We start from the raw sequence: 21,428 nt of genomic DNA, 5'->3' as shown, positions 1-21,428 counted from the left end.
TGGGATGGGTCCAGAGTTTGGAGGTTAACTATATCATTATCGTTCATTTCTATGATAATTCTTTCCATAGTTTTGCATATGAGACTAGTGAGACTTTGGGTCTGTAGATGACCCATCTTTGTTCAGAGGGATGACCGTTGCTGTTCTCCATTCATGAGGCACAAAGCTTGTTTGGAAGCTACAGTTAAATAGCGACTATAAGGGGCCAGATAGGTCATATTTCATGCTATTTAGAAGGCATACTGAGATGTTGTCTGGCCCAAATGATGCAGTGTTCTTGGCATTATAGTAAGCATTAAGGACCTGTTCCCTAGTGATAGCAGGGGAAGTTATATTTGATGGTATTTCATGAGGGAAGGTTGAGGGGGAGAGAGGTGTAAAGTTGAAGATGAATTTGTTGGACACTAGGTTTGCTGTATATTCTGGCTCAGTATAAGTGGCTCCATTTAAAATGAGATCTGCATGCAATTGTGTATTGCCATTGATATTGTGGACATAGCTAAAGAATACCTTGTGGTTGTCCTTGGCCTGGGAGGCCAAATTTACCTCAAATTTGGCTTTGTTAGACTTTATTTGTCCTCTTGAGTTGTCTGATTAGTTTGATTAGAGTGCTTTTATCCTGCTGGGTGTTGTACATCCTAATGTGTGCCATGATTTTCTTCCTTCTGTTATATAACCTATTGATTTTGTGATTTCACTAGGGTGGCTTGTTTTATGAGTTAGTTCTCTATGTCTACTTGGTGGGTATAGCTGCCTATATGTCGTTATTAACATCAGAAACAAAAAAAAAACTTCTCCCGTGAACCCTTCAAAAACCTCTTACAGCTGCGTGACTGGAGCTCACTAAAACACCTACACCTTGACCAAGCAGTCCAATACTTCAAAGAAAAATTCCTCAACTCCCTAAACAAACTAGCACCCCTCAGACAGAATTACATAAAATCCAAACCCTTATAGTGGCTTACGGCTGAAGCCAGGTCAATCCTAAACCAAAGAGACACAGCATGGAACCTAACCAGAAAACAAAAACCCAAACATCTCTACAAAACTATCTCCATCTATGAAACCAAGCAAAAAGGCTAATTAAATACGACAAAAAAGAATATTACACACAAATGCAAGAAAAACACCCAAAAATATCACCAAAGATTCTGCAGAGCCATAAACTAACTATTAAGACCTACCAAACCTACTACCCTCCATAACAAACTCCACAGACAGCATAGCATCTCAATTCAATACTCATTTCATAAACTCTGTACTATCTCTAATTAAAAATAACACCAACAATCCACTAAACATTACCACAAATCATGAAAACAACCAAAACTGTTTCACTATAACACAAATTTAAACCTCAACAATAAAAAAACACCTGGTGAAACTCAACCCCTCATCCTTAGCTGTTGACCATCACTGCAGATATCATCTCTTACCCCATATCAATTCTTATCAATAGAACTATAAAATAAAATTATGTCTCTAAACTCTGGAAAACCTCCTACATAACCCCCCTTCATAAAGGTGGTACCTCCATTGAACTCACTAATTATTAACATATTGCTATTCTCAATCGCATAGCAAAAGTACTTGAAAAATGCATACACTCACAACTACTAGACCACCTCCTGCTGTCCCCATCACAACATGGCTTTAGACCAAAACATAGCACAACAACACCACTACTTAGTTTTTCCAATGCCACCACAAAAACAACTTACTTGTCTGTTCCATCATCCTAGACATGTCCAAGGGCTTTGACAGTTTCCCATCACACTCTGCCCTATTCTGGTTTGCCAGCTGTCTATCCAACTGACAGCAGGCAGTTAAATGGCAAACTGACCTTTCCCCTCTCCTACCAGTCTCCACTGGCATACCTCAGGCTCAATACTTGGCCTAATCCTTTTCTCCATTTTTCACTAATAAAATATCCACAGCTACTAAACATTTGACCACAAGACAATATGTAAATGACTCCTTCCTCATATGTGCAGCCCCCTCTCTCCCCAAACTCGTAGAAAAAAACAAGCCTTCCTAGACATAGAAAATACCTCTCAGACTGTCAAATTATTCTAAATCTCAATAAAACAAAGCTAATACTATTCATAACCAACAGGAAAAATAGAAGCAATCCCTTCCTTTACAATACACTCATCAAACAACACAAAAATAAAGCTAATCAATGACCCCAAACTCCTTGGAGTTACAATAGACAGAGACCTCAAATTTGACAAGCACCTAGCACTAACAATCAAAAAGGTTCACATTAAATTAGGGTTACTGTACAGGATCAAAGACTTCCTATCTGATACCATCAGGCAATCAATTTCTAGAACTCGCCTCCTTGCTACAGTCCTATATGTATCACCAATCTGTACCAATCTAATAAAATCAGACCTACATAAACTGGAGACGTTATAACAAAATTGTGAGATTTGCCACTAACCTACTATCCAGATTGTTTCACCCTTAAAATGGTTGGAACTCCCCAATCTTCTCATTTACAACCAAATATTCCTAGCACACTCCATCCTAAAGCACCCAGACAACCGTCCAGCCCTTAGTAATCTCAGTAAACCCCAAACCAACCATTGATCTTTAAGATCCTCTCAAAAACACTTACTAAATGTAACCAAATCCAGCAAGAGACACAGTGAGGCATTATATTCCAACAAAATTGCAAAATTCTGGAATTCAATGCCACAAAAAAAAAATTAATCACACCCAACCCTTCCAAATTTAAAATTATGCTAAAGGAAACAAGCTAGTATAAAAAAAAAACAGTCTTAGAATCCTGTCTTCCCTCCAGCATCTCTACCTTATAAGAAAATAGGGTACTTACGTATTATCTCAACCAGAATTTCACAGTTGTGAAATACGTATACCACCACAGATAGGAGTACATGAAGCAATTGAAACTGTCTTTATAAATGTGTACTAGTGCCCCAAAACTTTACATTTACTGTAAAGTGGTGTTCAGAGTGTGTTTTGCTGGGGAATAACTTTAGATTACCTTCGAGAACAGAGACAGTGGAGAAAATCATCTTCCTGTTTTTTTTGCGTGCATTACACAGGCACGCTACACTTTTCATGGCAGCTATCATACTATCGTTTGTCTCATTTTGAACCTGCAGAAGAAATTCTTCAGAGAAGTAAAACAAAGACACTGAGAAATTGTTTAACCCACACTTGCTTACTTTTAACCATTATTGTATTTACAAATTGTTAAAAAAATAAATGTCACTAAAACCATCACTACTATGTCTGTGTTTGCCTTCTCTGAAGGATTCCTTCCACACAGTGAATGCAATCCGTCCATCACACTGACAGCAGGCATGACAATGCAAGCATGCAAAAAACAGGAAGAGGGCTTTCTCCACTGTTTTTGTTCCCGAAGGTAATCCGAAATTATTCCCCAGCAATGCACACTCTGAATGCCACTTTACACTGTTTCATGGCCTCGTTTGTACCGAAATAAGCGAAAGTCGCAACCGCAAAAATCTGGTTGTGATAATATGTAAGTACCGAAAATAGATATGCTACTATGCCTCCTCTTTTATTCATAGCCGGCCTTAGGCATAGGCCAACTAGGCGGCCGCCTAGGGGCGCCGGTCTAGCAGGGGCACTTTTCTACTATTCATTTGATGTAGTTAGACCAGGATGGGGGCACCAGGTAGTGTGGCGGGGGGCGCCATGGAGCCCTTTTGCCTGGGGTACCAGTTGACCTAAGGCCACTGCTGCTTTTATTCCTTAAACCTTATCACACCAGCTACTTTTTCTTCTGACCTACCCATATTAACACATAATACACTTCTGACTTATACACCTACACCTCTATTGTAACTGCGTACACTAACTTAAAACATTTTATTTTTCCCTTTTCATATGTTATTACTATGGCAAAATAACACTATCAAACACATATGGAAGTATCCTTTGCTGTCATAACTGTGAAATAATTATATGTTAAAATTGTATGAAAGTATGCTGTTCCTGTTTTTTTTTCAAACTGTAAATATTTGTCCTGTAAACCTTTGTGTAAATATTTGTCTTGTTTAACTTCTACATGGAGCTTTTCTCCCCTGACCTCTACTGAAAATGGGCCAAAAACCCAGTCAGACTTCACCAGTAAACAAATATCAAATAAATAAAAAATAAAAATATATTGTATAAGGTTTCTGTGAACAGCTCTGCATAAACAGCAGTGTTCTTAGGGTTTATGGGGGCTTGAAATTTTGACGTGTTATCACTTGATAGCAGGAAGTTAGTCTTAGCTTAGTTCCTGAATATTCCGGGGTTATCTGGAGGCCCAGGTTTTATTTTTACTTCATTTTGTGGTCCATCTTTACCAAGCAAGGCATTATACTAGGTGGTGTGCAGCAGTCTCTCATATCAGTGAGTAACAAATCCAGTAGGGTTGTACACCTGGTTGGTGTATTGGAATCTGGTCCAAGGAACTTGTGTTTACAAAATGCAAGAATCTCTGTGCCTGTACATTTTGTGTCATATACAGTGGCGGCTGGTAACTTCAAATCAAAGGGGGGCTGCAGGAGACAGCTAACTGGGTGGGGCCAATGGGAAGGAGTATGGTCAACTAGAAAGGGGCGGAGCTATGGTACAGTGGGCTCAATGCTGGCCATGCTTACCAATTTACATGAAATAAATGCTCAGTCACTATGGTGCATGCTGAATACTCTACACAGCACATTTTTACATGTATATACAGATTGGTTTGAAGACTTACCTCTGCAGTTATCTAGTTACATACATTTATTATTTTTTTATTTTTTTATTTTACATTTGTTTACCGGGATAGTCAGACTGGACACAGGTCCGTTTTCAGCGGAGGCCCGGGGAGAAAAGCTCCACAAATAATTACTTTACATTCTCTTGGTTAACATTACCAGTAAGACAGAACCCTAGTTAACATTCGTATGATATAAGACAGTATTCACGGAGACAGTTACAAAGTTAGTTAAATTACAATAGTAATATTTGCAGATAGTTACAAAGTTAGTTACATTACAATAGTAATATTTGCAAGGTACAGGATATCTTGGCTCAGAGTACAGTATGTGTGTTGAATATGGATAAAAACAGTAGTTTAATATGAGATTTGTAGAATTATTTGCTAAAATTCGTGCAAAAAGGGGTAAGATGGTAGAGCATAATTGGTGTTATAGCTTTGTGTCACTAAGCTATTAGTGGTTGAGGACAATGGTGTTTGTTTAAGTGAGTACTAATAGTCATGACTTGTTTGGTCTAGCCTGGGGGAAGACATGGACATTGCCAGTTTTGCATAAAATGTGATTTGATGTTTTTTTTTTTTTTTTGAAGAGGGAAGGTGAGGATATTGAGGTTAGGTGATTGGGTAGATAAATATTCTCTGCATGGCAACAACATAAGTGCTTTCAATGTCAATAATTCTTTAACAGTATGCTTATTAAAACTTTTTTGCATCTTACAATCTCAAACAAGCTTAGCTGATGGGCATTAAAGCATTGCTACTTAAACACAGAACAACAGGCACTGCAACAACATGCATTTTCTGAATGTAAGAAGCATAAATCAGCATAATAAAAATATGACTGAAACCAGAACATTCTGCAAAATCAAGGACAGATGAAAAAGCCACTGTACTTGTGTCTACATTGGATGGGGGAATACTCTGCACACTTACACTGCATAACTGCTTCTTGTCTTGCTTGGACACATCCAGAGTCACTACATGGGGGGAGTGGGGTACAACAAGTATGTCACAATTTAAAATGATTCTGGCTGACAGTGATAGCCCTGACACATTTGGTCATGCCTTTCAACCTCAGAACAAGAAATCTGGACAAAGCCATAAATAAAAGCGGGACAATGCAAGGGCCAACAACAAGGATACATTTTAAATATTCCTCTTATAAACATAGAAAGTTGATAGAATAGTAGGTCTTGCATTAGTATGAATTTTCTGAAGGGTATGAAATCTGAAACTCAAATGTCTGTCATTATTTTCTAACTTCAATCTTATTTCCCACTAATTTGCCAGAAAACCACAATTTTATGAAAAAATGGACCAAAAATGTGATTCAAAAATCTGGATATTCTGCAAAAATATGTAAAGATGAGACTGTGGTATACAATATGTTACGTATCATCATAGGGTATAATTTCCCCTTTGGTATATACCTGACCAGACACATGTAACAACTGGAATGTCTGCAAAGGCTGCATACAAAAAGAATACAGGGAGTAAACACAGTGTCTACACTGATTGCCTAAAGCCCTGTCTCTTTACTAAGTATCATAGAGACTTTTGAGATGTTGTCTTTGCCTGATGTACAAAGCATCACAAATCATCCCAGGACCCTGTTTTGATGAACCTTTTGCACATCTACAAAACAAACAGCATCAAAACTACTAGATCAACAGGCCTAAATTTTGCTTGAGACATAAATAGGACATGCTGGAGAGACGGATATGTTTCTCAGGGAATTCCCATTTTCTGGAACAGACTACCCATCCATGTGAAGCAGAGTACCATCCTAACCCTATTTAAGTGCAAGTTGGACCAGTGGAAGGTTATTCAGAAATTCAGTCCAGTTTGGCACCTTTATATCTGTAGACTGAGACAGTAAGTAAATCACCCCAATATAAATCAAATTTGTGGGTCACATTTGGGTTGCATGGCTAGGCTTACAATGGCCCTAGCTCTAGCTGTCATAAGCCTAGTATACACCTGTGAACCTGTGAACCTGTGAACCTGTCAGTTGAGTACAGGTTTGCACAGTGTTACTTTGCCTTGGGGATATTGATAGTTTGTTGTCATGGAGTTCAGAATTAACAAAGCTATGCACCAGGATTAACATTCTATCATCCCTTCCACTTTTCCTGTCATTTATGAACACCAAAATATCCTGAAAGGAATGTGAAACTTTAACTATCACTTGAGGATATTTTGGTATGTGCAATAGCAGTGAGAGCACCCCAACCTGGAAGTCTGGAAGTTTACTGCATATACTCCTTGAACTAAGACAAACAAGTTTAAGTCCCTTTCATTATCACATCGGTGACATCAGACCTTAGCAATTATCTACTGAGCTATTAATAGGACTAGAACTAATTTCACTGTCATCTGCACATAGTAGGATCATTTTACAGAAATGAAGTTGGCCATTGAGAAATGTGTGTGGTTGACATGTTGCATAATTAGCTGCTATATTTTTAGTTAAGTCACAGCAGGTAAAAAAATACAGTGAACAGGTACAAAAGTTATGTAGAGACACCATAATTATATTTGTTCTGGAGGTACAGAGTGTACCTAATGCAGCAATAAAGCTTATACAGAACATGTTGAAAGAGAGGTCAGTAACAATATTTATGATTACTAAGCAAAAGCTTAGTATTAAGATTCATGGCAAGTTTTGGTTGAAGATGTTCTATTTAGGAGAGCTTGTTGTAATAAGGAGATATTAGATTTGTAGTTTTAAGAGTGCAGTTAGTATAGTGTTTTTCAGAAACTTAAAGTAATAGTGAAGTTTGCAGATAAGTCTTTTTCCAGTTGAGACTCTCTGGTGTGATTGTGTCCCTTTATTATGCAAAAGACTTAGTACTATCCCTGGCAATATCTTCATCATGAATGTGAAGCTTTAACCATCACTTAGATTCTTTAAGTACATATATTAACAATAAAAGCACCCAAGACTGGGTGTGCATTGGCAGGATAAACACAGTATTGGACTAAAATTGCCTTGAAACTCCTAGGAATTTTATAAAATATTGATGTAGTGTATCTTATTTATATGGTTAAGATAAGCTGTATTATCATTCTTTAATAATAACAATCATGTTGTATGTTAGCATTTGGAGAAGTGCCATAAGTTGTGATACATATGACATTTAGGTATTAGGGTTGCTTGGAATGACATTGTGAGCATTATTGTTCAGGAGAATGCATTCAAAATAACCCAAACAAAACAAACCTATGCTCTTTGATCAGATATGTGATGTAGAATGTGAAACGCCTGCTTTTCATTCTGATGACCTAGTATCTGTTAAAAAGGGCTCATGGGGAAGGGAATAAGTGACCTGCTGACTGGGCTCATCCACGCTACATGAAGACATGGCAGGTGGTCTGCTGCTGGACTAGTCTCCAATGGTAATAGGGTGTATTGGCAAATGCAAGATGGGAATGAGTGTACACAAGTAGCATGTAAATAAGGTAGAAGTCACTGAGCATGTGAAGAAGTCTGCATAATGAACAGGCTGAGTACTGTAGGACTACTGCTCTCCAAGGCTATCAGTAGAAGGGACACAGATCATTGAAAAATTCCCATTGGATGCCTGGGTCATGGCCTCCCATGACTGGCTCATACACACCAAGAAATAAAGGGATGCTTATGTTATGAGAGACTTAATGGTCAGCAAAAGGGAGATAAAAATAGGCAGGAAAAACATGCTCTTTGGATTGACTGGTCGGTCACTGACCCATAAGAAAACATTATAGGCAACACTTACCATTTTAGATTCTTAGGCTTGTGGTTGGACCCTTCCTTACCCTTTAAATATAATTTAGAGAAAATTAAATCAGAAGTAAATAAACTTGTATTTTGGGCAGAGAAAATCTCACTCTAGCTCATCCAAGATGAAACAGTAACTATTCAAAAAGGAATTCTTCTTTTCTAACTTATTTTCCCTCTTTATATTCACTTCCTGGGAAAAATATCTCTCTTGCAATCCACAGTTAACCACATTTGCCAGTTTATTATATCACATCCAACATATGAACATCATTATTTATTCCTGCTATAAATGAAGTGCTTCCAATATAAAAGCATATTTATTTTAACAAGGCTACTTCATCATTACCCAAATTAATTTTAGTCCCTGCCCCTCCTTCGTCAGCAAGCTAACAGCTCTTAACAACTCATACCATGTATTCTAGCATGGCAGATGTTTACTATATTTACTGAATATCTATGACATCCTCATACTGCTTTAAATATACATTTCCTTTAAAGTCTCAGTTATCTAAGCAAGACAGTGCAGCATAAGAATTCTAATCTTTACTTACCTTTGTTGTATCCTCCTTCACTAACCTGCTATTTATTCAGTTCCTCTTCTTCCTTTGCTTCCTTTTCACTTGAAGCACTCCATTTTCCAATCCAGGCAACACTCTGGTTAAACAAGGTGCACTGCACTGCTCTGTCAGCTTTCCAAATGAACTCCGAAGTACTGCTACTGACTGTTTCTTGCTCTCGTTTTCCCAGCATGCAAAGTATGGTAAGAGAGCGAAAACCAATCAGTAGCCATCCAGCCATCCACATCACATACATGACTGCAGAAGTGGCAGTCCAATCCCCTTCCACTTTACAGCAGTTACAGACCGCATAGGCTTCTGGGCACCTGTCACTGATGCCTTCTCTTTTTAATCTGGACTGGTTTTACATCAGTCCAGATTTAAAGAAACTAGTTTTTTTTTTTTTTTTTTTTTTTTTTTAAACCCAGAACTTGCCGAGGATGCTTGTGTGCGCAGTTCGAGTTCCAGGACTTTAACAGCGAGTCATTTGGACTCACAGCTAATTGAGCTAAGTTGTTGTGTCTTTCGGCTTTTCCTGGTTAGGGGTCGCAACAGCGGAACTCCGGTCCGCTAATGATTGGTAGTTGATTTTTACGTGTCGAGTTACCAGCCCTGACGCACAACCTTCAATGAAGCTATGCCCATTCACGCATGTCTCCACGCAGAAGATGCTCTAGCTGAGAATCGAACCGGACAGCGTCCTACTGTGAGGCGACAATGCTACCGCAGCACCACCACCGTGGTATAGCTAACTGAGCTAAGTAAGCAGTATTATTTTATTTACAATACTAAATATTTTATCTTTCTTTTTCATTTTTTCACAGCTGAGGGGACTGCAGTCTTGCAATTCGATGGCATGAGCCGCCCCTGGTCATATAGGATTCCAGGTAATATTGGGGGTGATTAAAGTCACCCATGAATATGGTATTGGATTGGATTGTGAGTGAACAAAGCTTCTAGGGAGTGGAGTTTTTTGTTTTTACTCCAAGCACTGAGCAGTAATACCTTTATAATTTCGTGGTTTAGATTTGCTATGTTGGAAGTACTTTCAGTTTGGCATTACCTAAAAAAGGCACTACGGGGAAGACAGTGTTTTAACTAATAGATCCCCCTCTACTGTCCAGAAGCACAAGGCTCTCTATTTGTCCCCACCAGCCAATCAGAAAAACAGCTTAATCTACCTATTCAGGCATGTCCAAAGGGCAGTTTCCGGTGTACTCTCCAGTCCAACTGGTGAATCTGGGCATTTTGAGGCAATGTTACAACTGCCTCATGTACACAGACAAACCTCTCTCCTACCACCAAACACTAATATATGTGAGAGATGCAATTATACAGCCAAACTGGAGGCAAAGCTCTCTCAACTCAAGACTGGAACCGACAGTCAAGAGGAGAAGGGTAATACTTGCAACACACCACCAGTCTCACATAGACCTAATAAACCAACACCGGCAAATAACACACATGAATACATGAAAACATACTCGGAGGCTCTAAATAAAAATCTGCAAAAGCAGCAGAGACCTTCAAAGCAGACATCCAAGCAACCTCCACACCCCATCACCAACCATGAAACACATAATTCACATAATCAGTGTGCCATGCAATCACAGCCCTTAACGCAAAATAGCATACCCAACACACTAGTAATAGGTGACTCTATAGTCAGGAACACTGATGTCCCACTAACTAGGCTGGACAAGGAGAAGGTTACAGTTAGCTGCCTGTCAGGTGCCAGGATCTGCCACATAACACAAGCACTCAGTTCACTCCAGAACAAGTACAAATACAACTCTGTCATTGTCCATGTTGGTGTGAATGACCTGAGACGTACCTCCCTGGACTATAAGAAAAGAGACATGGAAGAGCTCTCTGATCATGTAGCCCAGGCCAGTATGACCCTGATCCTGAGTAGCATCCTGCCCTCACCAAGAATGATGCCACAGTATAAAGAAAAAAATATCAATTTCAACAATTGGCTAAGTTTTTGGTGTCATTCAAAGGGGATCCAGTATCTGTTCACCTGAGATGACATGCTGGACAAGCCACGTTGCTTCGCAAGAGATGGCTTTCACCTGTTACCCTTAGGCTTTTGAATACTGGCCAAGGATTTTGCCACCCCCATAGTGCCTTTTTTAGGCAAGGCTCAAAAGACAAACCCACCACCATAAATAGCACAAGTAACCAAAAACTGAGGGTAATGCTACTCAACGCCAAAAGTCTAAACCTCAAAATGCATGCACTCGGGGCACTCCTCAGTATGGAGAACGTTGACATCTGTACAGTAATAGAAACCAGGTTTAAGGCTCCTGAGAGCACTCTAGCACTACTAGGCTATAACTCATACCATACCTTTCGGCCACAGAACCAGGACCGAAACACAAAAGGCGGGAGTGTATCCATATTCATCAAGGATACCCACCCCTCCAGGTTAGTGGCGCAGCATAATGCATCAGAAATCATCCATGTGCAACTAACAATGGGCAAAACTGCAATCCAAATTGTAGCTTGCTACAGATCACCCACCATGGCCCAGGACCCCCATTCGGCATTTCTGGAGACACTGGGAAATATGAAGGTCCTACCAAACAACTTAATACTGGGTGATTTCAATTACCCAAACATAAACTAGGAGAACTACTCAAGTACTAACTCCCTTGCCCAATGCTTCCTAGAATTTATAAACTCGAATGCCCTGGATCAACTGGTCAACACCCCCACCAGAGGGAACAACATATTGGACCTGGTCATCACCAACATGGGCGATCAGTTCCACACCGGAGGTCAACCCCTCACTGGTTAGATCAGACCATAGACTCGTCAGTCTGGATATCCACATTCCACCCCCACCCCCAATCATGGAAACCACCATAAAAAACTTTTCAAAAGCAAACTTCACATTACTTCAGACCGAGGTGGAAAGATTCACAGCCCCCATGTTAAAGGACAATGCTGTCCAAGCTGCTGAAACCTTTAGAAAGGCACTCTATGAGCATCTGCAGGAATGCGTGGATCGTGCTATCTCAAGTAAAACCAAGACTCACTCCACCAAGAAAAGGAAGCCAGTCTGGTGGACCACTGCCATAAACAAGCTATACAACAGAAGGAGGAAACTAGTACAGAAAAGAGTAAAATCCCAAGAAGGAAAGACATCCCTGATCAGTATCAGCAAGAAACTACGATCCCTCATTAAATCATCCAAGGCTAGTTTTGAAAGAAAAATTGCCAGTGACTCCAAAGATAACCATAAAGCGTTCTTTAGCTATGTCAAGAACCTAAGTGGAAACTCTCAGATCTGCTCTGAGTTAGTGCAGAATGGCACAAAATACACTGAACCGACTGATATTGCAAACATTCTGGCAAACAGGTTTAGTGCAAACTTCAGCCCCCTCTCACCCCCTACAGGGCCCATAACCATACCAGAAGAATGAAGGGCCCCGTCAATCACCGACACAGAGGTTAAAACAGCCCTATCCAAAGCCAAAAACACAACTTCAATGGGACCAGACGGGGTCCCAGGCTGTGTCTTACAAGAGCTCCAAAATGAACTAACCCCTCACCTAAACACACTGTTCAAACTCAGCCTCTCTACAGGCTATGTACTCACAGAGTGATGCACAGCAACAGCTATCCCGCTCCACAAAGGTGGAGCCATAACGGACCCCGGGAACTATCACCCTATAAGCCTGACTAGCCTGATCTGCAAGACTATAGAATGCATCATCATGGAACTCATTAACAGAGACATTGGGAACTTCCAAACCTTGAACCCTACCCAGTTTGGTTTTGTTAAGGGCAGATCATACCTCCTAAACCTGGTGGACTTCTTTGAGACGGTTACCAAGGCATTAGATGAGGGAAAGGAGGTCCACACAGCCTACCTTTATTTATTTATTTATTTTATTTATTTATTTGCAGTTGATTTACCAGGATAGTCCATTGGGCCCAAAGAACCCGTTTTCAATGGAGTCCTGGGGAGAAAAGCTCCAGTACAGAAAATTGGGTACATACAAAGATTGCTAAAAATTTATACAAAATGGTAGATAATAGTCATAGGGAGAAAAGCTCCAACACACACAGAATTAGGTTCATACAAGATTGCTAATATTTATAGAAAAGTGGTAGATAAAACATTTAAATTCACAGTTCATAAACATTCAGAACAATACAAACAAAGAGGATTAATGTGAAGTAAAGGAGTTTTGCAGCAGGAACGTAAAGTACCTTAAAGGGTGGAAACAGAGGGAACACAAGCTTTGTTAGATAAAAGTTGGTCCTGTAAGCATATAAATAAATAAAATAGATGAGGGAAAGGAGGTCCACACAGCCTACCTAGACCTCGCAAAGGCTTTCAACACCATTCCCCATTCTAGTATTATAGACAAGCTCACCAGCTTGAACATAAACCCCTATGTCATGAGATGGATTGCCAACTGGCTCATGGATAGAACCCACATGGTGAGAGTTGCAGGCTCTACGTCCAACTCTAAACTGGTTACAAGTGGCGTCCCCCAGGGCTCAGTCCTAGGACCCCTCCTGTTCGATATATACTTCTCAGAGGTATAGGCAAGCATAGGAGGACTATGGCTGACCAAGTTCGCAGACGACTGCAAACTAGGGGCCATAATTGATTCTCCGGCTGATACAGACACCCTCCAGATGGGTCTCACTGAGACGGACACCTGGTGTCAAAATCATGGCCTCAAGTTAAATGCCAAAGTGCATAGTCATCCCCTTTGGAAAAAACAAAGTACCCACGAACTACCACATAGGTGTTAGTCCCCTAAATACAGAAAATGTAATAAGGGATCTGGGGACCCAAGTAGATAGTAATCTCTCCTTTGATAATCATATTGCCAAGGTGGTTAGAAAATCCTTCTATGTGGCCCACCTAATCACAAAAGGGTTCGCATCTAGAACAAAAGAGGTTATTGTGCCTCTCTACTCATCACTCATTAGACCCATCATAGAATACAACACCCTATTTGGGATGTACCTTACAAGACACCTGCAACAGCTGTAAAGGCCACAAAAGTACCTCATCAAGAGGATTACTGTCCTCAAACAGATGCCCTATGCAGCCCGACTCAAGAAACTCCAGCTGTACCCGGTTGCATACCGCTTACTCAGAGGTGATCTTTGCCTGACATACAAGGCCATGTCCAACCCAGAATTGATGGACATGCTCCACCTAAAAAAAAACAAATCCCAGAGAGCCACATGCTCTAGAGATATAAACCTCACCACAATGATAAATAGGGCTTTGCTGGAGGGATAGATTCCTATCCCAGAGACTCCCCATGCTTTGTAACAGGATTCCAACATACATCAGGCAGAGCCCCTCACTAACACTCTTCAAGAGAAACCTTGACGGGTGGATGGGAAACAGAAAATGTACCCCGGGGATCACTGCACTGGCTCTGCTGGACAGTGGCCCAGGGAACTAATGGTTCTGCTGGACAGTGGTGCAGAGAACTAATGGCTCTGCTGGACAGAGGCACAGGGAACTAATCTAAGGGGGTGGCTAAAGCCAACACATTATGGCTAGGCTTATAAATGCCCTTGGGCAGATAGCCTAGTACTTACCTATGAACCTAATATTCGAAAGACTAGAGGGGGAGAGGTGCAGACCATGTCTGGCAAAGCAGTGTGGTCTGTTGACTATCTCCTTCCATGCTGACAAATATTGCACCCCCTGAGAATGACACCAGAAATTAAAACAATTATTAAAGTCAGTCATCTTTTGTTTGTATTGTGGCATCATCCTTCAAGAAGGTAAAATGCACATACTAGCCTGGACCCATATTCTGAGAGATCCATGATGTCTCTCTTCATATAGTCCAGGGAGGTAAGTCTCAGGTCATTTACACCCACATGGACTATTACAGAGTCATATTGGTACTTGTCCAATGAACTGAGTGTATGCATAATGTCGTGGATCCTAGCCCCATATAAGCAACTGACCATGCCATTCTTCTTACTCAGCCTGGTGAGAGGGACATAAGTGTGTCTCACAATGGAGTCTCCAATGTCCAGATTATTGGATTCTGTGGTGGCTTGCTTTATGGGCTTAGAAGTAGAGGCTCCATGAAATGCGGTTGTACGTGTTGATGTGGGTCTTGTTTTGAGCTTTTCCATTTTTATGGACTACTGCTTCCTTCTGCAATGGGGGGGAGGCTATCCTTCTCCAGGCCTGGCCTAACCCCATTATTGGAATGTTTCCGTGTCTTGATGATTATACAATTTCATTTTTTCCAGTCCTGACACCAGTGCATACACCAGGATTAGACACTTTTTTATCACAGGACCTGTGCATCCAGTTGTCTTTTTCATTTTTTAACCTAGCTCTCTCCATGCTATATAAGATAGAGTCAATATATCAGTGTTGTCTAGGTGAGATTTTGTAAAATCAAGGTCCACTACATGAAGGTACTCACTAAGACTTGAGGATAACACTCTCCTTTTCTTACTGATTTCATCATCTTTCCATTCAAGCCTCTTTCTGTGCATTGTAGGAAGTGTTATTTTCTTTGAACTAGCCACACTGCAAAATATATTCCTTCTCATTCTAAAAAATGATGTTTGCAGCTCTTGATTACACACAATGGATGTGTTAGTGTGCCCGGTTAACAAATGATTAAATTGAGTTAAACTGAAATAAGTAAAATTGTTACCCACTCATTTGTGCAACTGCACTATCTGGACATTGTTTTACACCTGTTGGATTCTCGGTGGCTCTCTCTATTTCATTGTTATCTAATTTGCAGTGTGTACATGCAGCACATTACTTATATACTAGTGTTACTTTATTTCATGTCATGCATAATATTCATTTTCTGCAACTGCATGTTGTAGAATTTGTGTCCATGGAAATCATTACGATTTTTGCAAAACATTTTCTATTTTTTTTTTTTTTTTTTGCAGCTGCTCTCATATAGACCAGAAAAGAGCATCATTCTTATCAAACAATATGAAGCCACTAAAATGTCTAAATATTTCAAACCATGCAATAGTTTACAGCTGCTGTTTAAATTAATACCATCGCATTACTATTTAATGTGAGTCTGTGGTTGAGTTAAGAAGCAGTTAAACAAAGCCTTTAGTATATTGTCTTTACAGGAAGTACTTCCTGCAGACCTGTGCACATTTTCTATGAAGCTGCAGAATCAGCTGCTTTTATTTCTGAATGTTTAACATAAGGAACAAATTAAATGTGAGACAGCTTGGGTGAAGATGAACCACAGATCTCTCAACACAATAATCTAATGGCTGTAGTTATTCCACATTTGCACATTTGTTTTGTCCTGGTAGTAATAAGAAAAATGTGCAGCTAAAATGATAAAAGACTTTTTTAACATACAGTCTGCTGTGGTCATTATGAAAGTAAAGTTCTGCATTCTGTGTGGTCTGATAATGTAGGCTTCCCCAGTGCCTTCTTATTGATTCTGTGGTTTGTGTTATTCAGCAGGAATAGTGACACTGAAACAAGGAATGGACTGAATATGAAATACTTTACTGAAAGATTTTTTTTAACAAATGTATATGCCAAAAGAGAAAAGTATCAAACCAAAACATACCTATTTTCTAGATTTTGTCTTTTGTAACAATAGTTGCAGTCTCAATGCACAGTGGCTAATGAGAGTCTATGAATAAATACCACTATATGCAAAGTGTGTTCTGTGTATGCTTTGGTCTACCTTTCCAGTGAATAACCATTTTATATATACTTATGACATTGGTGCTAGTCACTAAAGCAATGGAAAATTTCTAAAAAATGTCTGCTTCACAAACTTTATCCAAGGACTATAAATACATAAAATCACATTAACTAAATAATCCATTGTGTACTTGCCGCACAAACAAACCACCCTAAATACTTATTAACCTATTTACTTACTTTTAACTACTAACTTCTAAACTTCTAACTACTAATTTCAAACTCCATAAATGTGCAAAATAAAACAAATGTCCAATCTGTTTGCTTCAAATGTACATTCTTTGTAAAAACCTTATGAAATGATTAACTTGTTCTATATTTGCTTTATATACTCGCTTTATTTTAGAATTTAGAATTTTTTTCCTGAATTTTTGTACCAATCATTGTCAAAAATGTCTATTTTATAAATGTATTAAGTGTACTGTGGAGCTTTTCTCCCCGGGCCTCCACTGAAAATGGGTTCTCTGACCCAGTGGACTTTCCCAGTTAACAAATGTCAATAAATAAATTATATATATATATATATATATATATATATATATACATGTGTGTGTGTGTGTGTGTGTGTGTGTGTGTGTGTGTGTGTGTGTGTGTGTGTGTGTGTGTATGTATGTGTGTGTGCATGCATGTATAATATATATATATATATACATAAACATACATATATAAATGTGTATATACACACATATATATATATATATACACACACACACACACACACACACACACACACACACACACACACACACATATATATATATATATATATACACACACACACACACACACACACACACACACACACACACACACATGCGTCCCCTACAGAATTTCGAAGCTTAAAACTTAGAAATTCATATGATTGAAGTTTTAAAACTTTGAAATCCTGAATGGAGATCAGCATACAGCGCGGAACACATTTCCCTTTTCCTTGCTGTAGTGTGATCTTGGAGTTGGTATATTTAAGTAGGATGGGGTGAAGGGGGGCTTGCCCCTGCAAAATCATGTTTTGTGATGTGTTGACTTCTTTTTGGGGGGTTCTTAATTTCGAGATTCCAAGATCTTGAGGTTCTGAATTCGATATTCTGAACCTCAGGATTTTGGTATTTCGAAATTAAGAAGTGAATCCATACACACACACACACACACACACACACACACACACACACACACACACACACACACACATATATATATATATATGTGTGTGTGTGTGTGTGTGTGTGTCTATATATATCTATATATATAAATATATATATATATATATATATACACACATATATGTATGTGCGTGTGTGTGTGTGTATGTATGTATGTATATATATATATATATATATATATATATATATATATATATATATATATATATATATATATACATATATGTATGTATATATATATATATATATATATATATATATATATATATATATATATATATGTAGAAAACACCAGCTCAGGTGGGACCTCAGTTTAACATTTTATCTAAAGGACAGATGAAGTTTCACTGTCATTTTCTCTGAAATGAAGGTGCTTAACAAAAAGCCAGCAATCTGGGTGTGTATTATTATTCTACTTTATTTTTTTTTAATCATTATTATTTTATTTATTTATTTTAGGTCACTGGCATAGCATTTTTGAAATAGTATAGATCAGATTTGATATACCAAAAAAGAAGAAATTCAGCAGTATGAACTATAGTCTACAAAACAAATGTCCTCTCAGTGAAATGAAAATGGAATTCTTTTATTTCATTTTTTTCTTTAATTTTATATACTGGGGTGGAACACTGTTCAAATTTGACCATTTGCAGGCACAACCCCAGGTTACATTCATAATAACATGATAATAACTGTAAAGTAAGATCTGAAGAACTTTACACTATTTTAAATGAAAACGCTTACATCTTTTATATTTTTTCTACATTAAAATCTTTTGTTTTACATCATCGTGCTTTGGATTTTGTGCTTGTTGGAACCTGATCTGCCAGACTTTTCAAAATCTGTATGTGCACCAGGCTTTAATTCAAGGTGCTGGTGCTGCTACCATTACAAATCTGTATGTGCACCAGGCTTTAATTCAAGGTGCTGGTGCTGCTACCATTACAAATCTGTATGTGCACCAGGCTTTAATTCAAGGTGCTGGTGCTGCTACCATTACAAATCTGTATGTGCACCAGGCTTTAATTCAAGGTGCTGGTGCTGCTACCATTACAAATCTGTATGTGCACCAGGCTTTAATTCAAGGTGCTGGTGCTGCTACCATTACAAATCTGTATGTGCACCAGGCTTTAATTCAAGGTGCTGGTGCTGCTACCATTACAAATCTGTATGTGCACCAGGCTTTAATTCAAGGTGCTGGTGCTGCTACCATTACAAATCTGTATGTGCACCAGGCTTTAATTCAAGGTGCTGGTGCTGCTACCATTACAAATCTGTATGTGCACCAGGCTTTAATTCAAGGTGCTGGTGCTGCTACCATTACAAATCTGTATTTGCACCAGGCTTTAATTCAAGGTGCTGGTGCTGCTACCATTACAAATCTGCATGTGCACCAGGCTTGAATTCAAGGTGCTGCTCCTACCATTATTAACCTGTATGTGCACCAGGCTTTAATTCAAGGTGCTGGTGCTGCTACCATTACAAATCTGTATGTGCACCAGGCTTTAATTCAAGGTGCTGGTGCTGCTACCATTACAAATCTGTATGTGCACCAGGCTTTAATTCAAGGTGCTGGTGCTGCTGCCATTACAAATCTGTATGTGCACCAGGCTTTAATTCAAGGTGCTGGTGCTGCTGCCATTACAAATCTGTATGTCCACCAGGCTTTAATTCAAGGTGCTGGTGCTGCTACCATTACAAATCTGTATGTGCACCAGGCTTTAATTCAAGGTGCTGGTGCTGCTACCATTACAAATCTGTATGTGCACCAGGCTTTAATTCAAGGTGCTGGTGCTGCTACCATTACAAATCTGTATGTACACCAGGCTTTAATTCAAGGTGCTGGTGCTGCTACCATTACAAATCTGTATGTGCACCAGGCTTTAATTCAAGGTGCTGGTGCTGCTTCCATTACAAATCTGTATGTGCACCAGGCTTTAATTCAAGGTGCTGGTGCTGCTACCATTACAAATCTGTATGTGCACCAGGCTTTAATTCAAGGTGCTGGTGCTGCTACCATTACAAATCTGTATGTGCACCAGGCTTTAATTCAAGGTGCTGGTGCTGCTACCATTACAAATCTGTATGTGCACCAGGCTTTAATTCAAGGTGCTGGTGCTGCTACCATTACAAATCTGTATGTGCACCAGGCTTTAATTCAAGGTGCTGGTGCTGCTACCATTACAAATCTGTATGTGCACCAGGCTTTAATTCAAGGTGCTGGTGCTGCTACCATTATAAATCTGTATGTGCACCAGGCTTTAATTCAAGGTGCTGGTGCTGCTGCCATTACAAATCTGTATGTGCACCAGGCTTTAATTCAAGGTGCTGGTGCTGCTGCCATTACAAATCTGTATGTGCACCAGGCTTTAATTCAAGGTGCTGGTGCTGCTACCATTACAAATCTGTATGTGCACCAGGCTTTAATTCAAGGTGCTGGTGCTGCTACCATTACAAATCTGTATGTGCACCAGGCTTTAATTCAAGGTGCTGGTGCTGCTACCATTACAAATCTGTATGTGCACCAGGCTTTAATTCAAGGTGCTGGTGCTGCTACCATTACAAATCTGTATGTGCACCAGGCTTTAATTCAAGGTGCTGGTGCTGCTACCATTACAAATCTGTATGTGCACCAGGCTTTAGTTCAAGGTGCTGGTGCTGCTACCATTACAAATCTGTATGCGCACCAGGCTTTAATTCAAGGTGCTGGTGCTGCTACCATTACAAATCTGTATGTGCACCAGGCTTTAATTCAAGGTGCTGCTGCTACCATTATTAACCTGTATGTGCACCAGGCTTTAATTCAAGGTGCTGCTGTTGCTGCCATCATTAACCTGTATGTGCAACAGGCTATAATTAAAGGTGCTGCTGCTGACAGACTTCTGCCAAGAAGAAGAAGGGTTTTTATACCCTGTTTGACTTAGTATGAACTGCATGACAATGAAAATTGTACAGCAAAACTGGGTAGACAGGGAAGAAGGGTAATAAATGTTCAGCCTCTTCTGCCATCATCTGAGGTCCAAGATAAATGTCAAACCTGTTTGAAAAATATGTAGATAACTGCTTAATCTGATATGCAAGTATGTCTCCAAGTAGTTACATGTCCATAAGATGAGATATCTGTCATGTGTACAGTAAATTCAGTAATACATTACTGTGATACCTGCAGAATCAACCTATAGACTTATATACGCAACCGTAATTAAATTAAAATTGTGCAGAGGGCAGTGCACTGTCATCATCACATCATCACCCCTCACAACCATATGCTCCCAGCCAATTTCACAGGTCCCACACATCACATACCTTATTATGACATTGGTTGTATGTCAATGTTACTGATATTTATGGACAAAGTCTCTGACACCCAATTATGTAGTTGAACATCTTGCCCCAGATATGGTTACAGGAGTACTTGTCAGTCACCTCTGCCTCTTTCTAAGATGAAGGAGCCATGTTGGCTTAGTGCCTGGAGGATAACTTC

This window comes from Protopterus annectens, chromosome 2.part2 (assembly GCF_019279795.1).
Source record: "Protopterus annectens isolate FY-2018-M chromosome 2.part2, PAN1.0, whole genome shotgun sequence".
In the NCBI taxonomy this organism is placed as follows: Eukaryota; Metazoa; Chordata; order Ceratodontiformes; family Protopteridae; genus Protopterus; species Protopterus annectens.
This window is presented reverse-complemented; position numbering follows the sequence as displayed.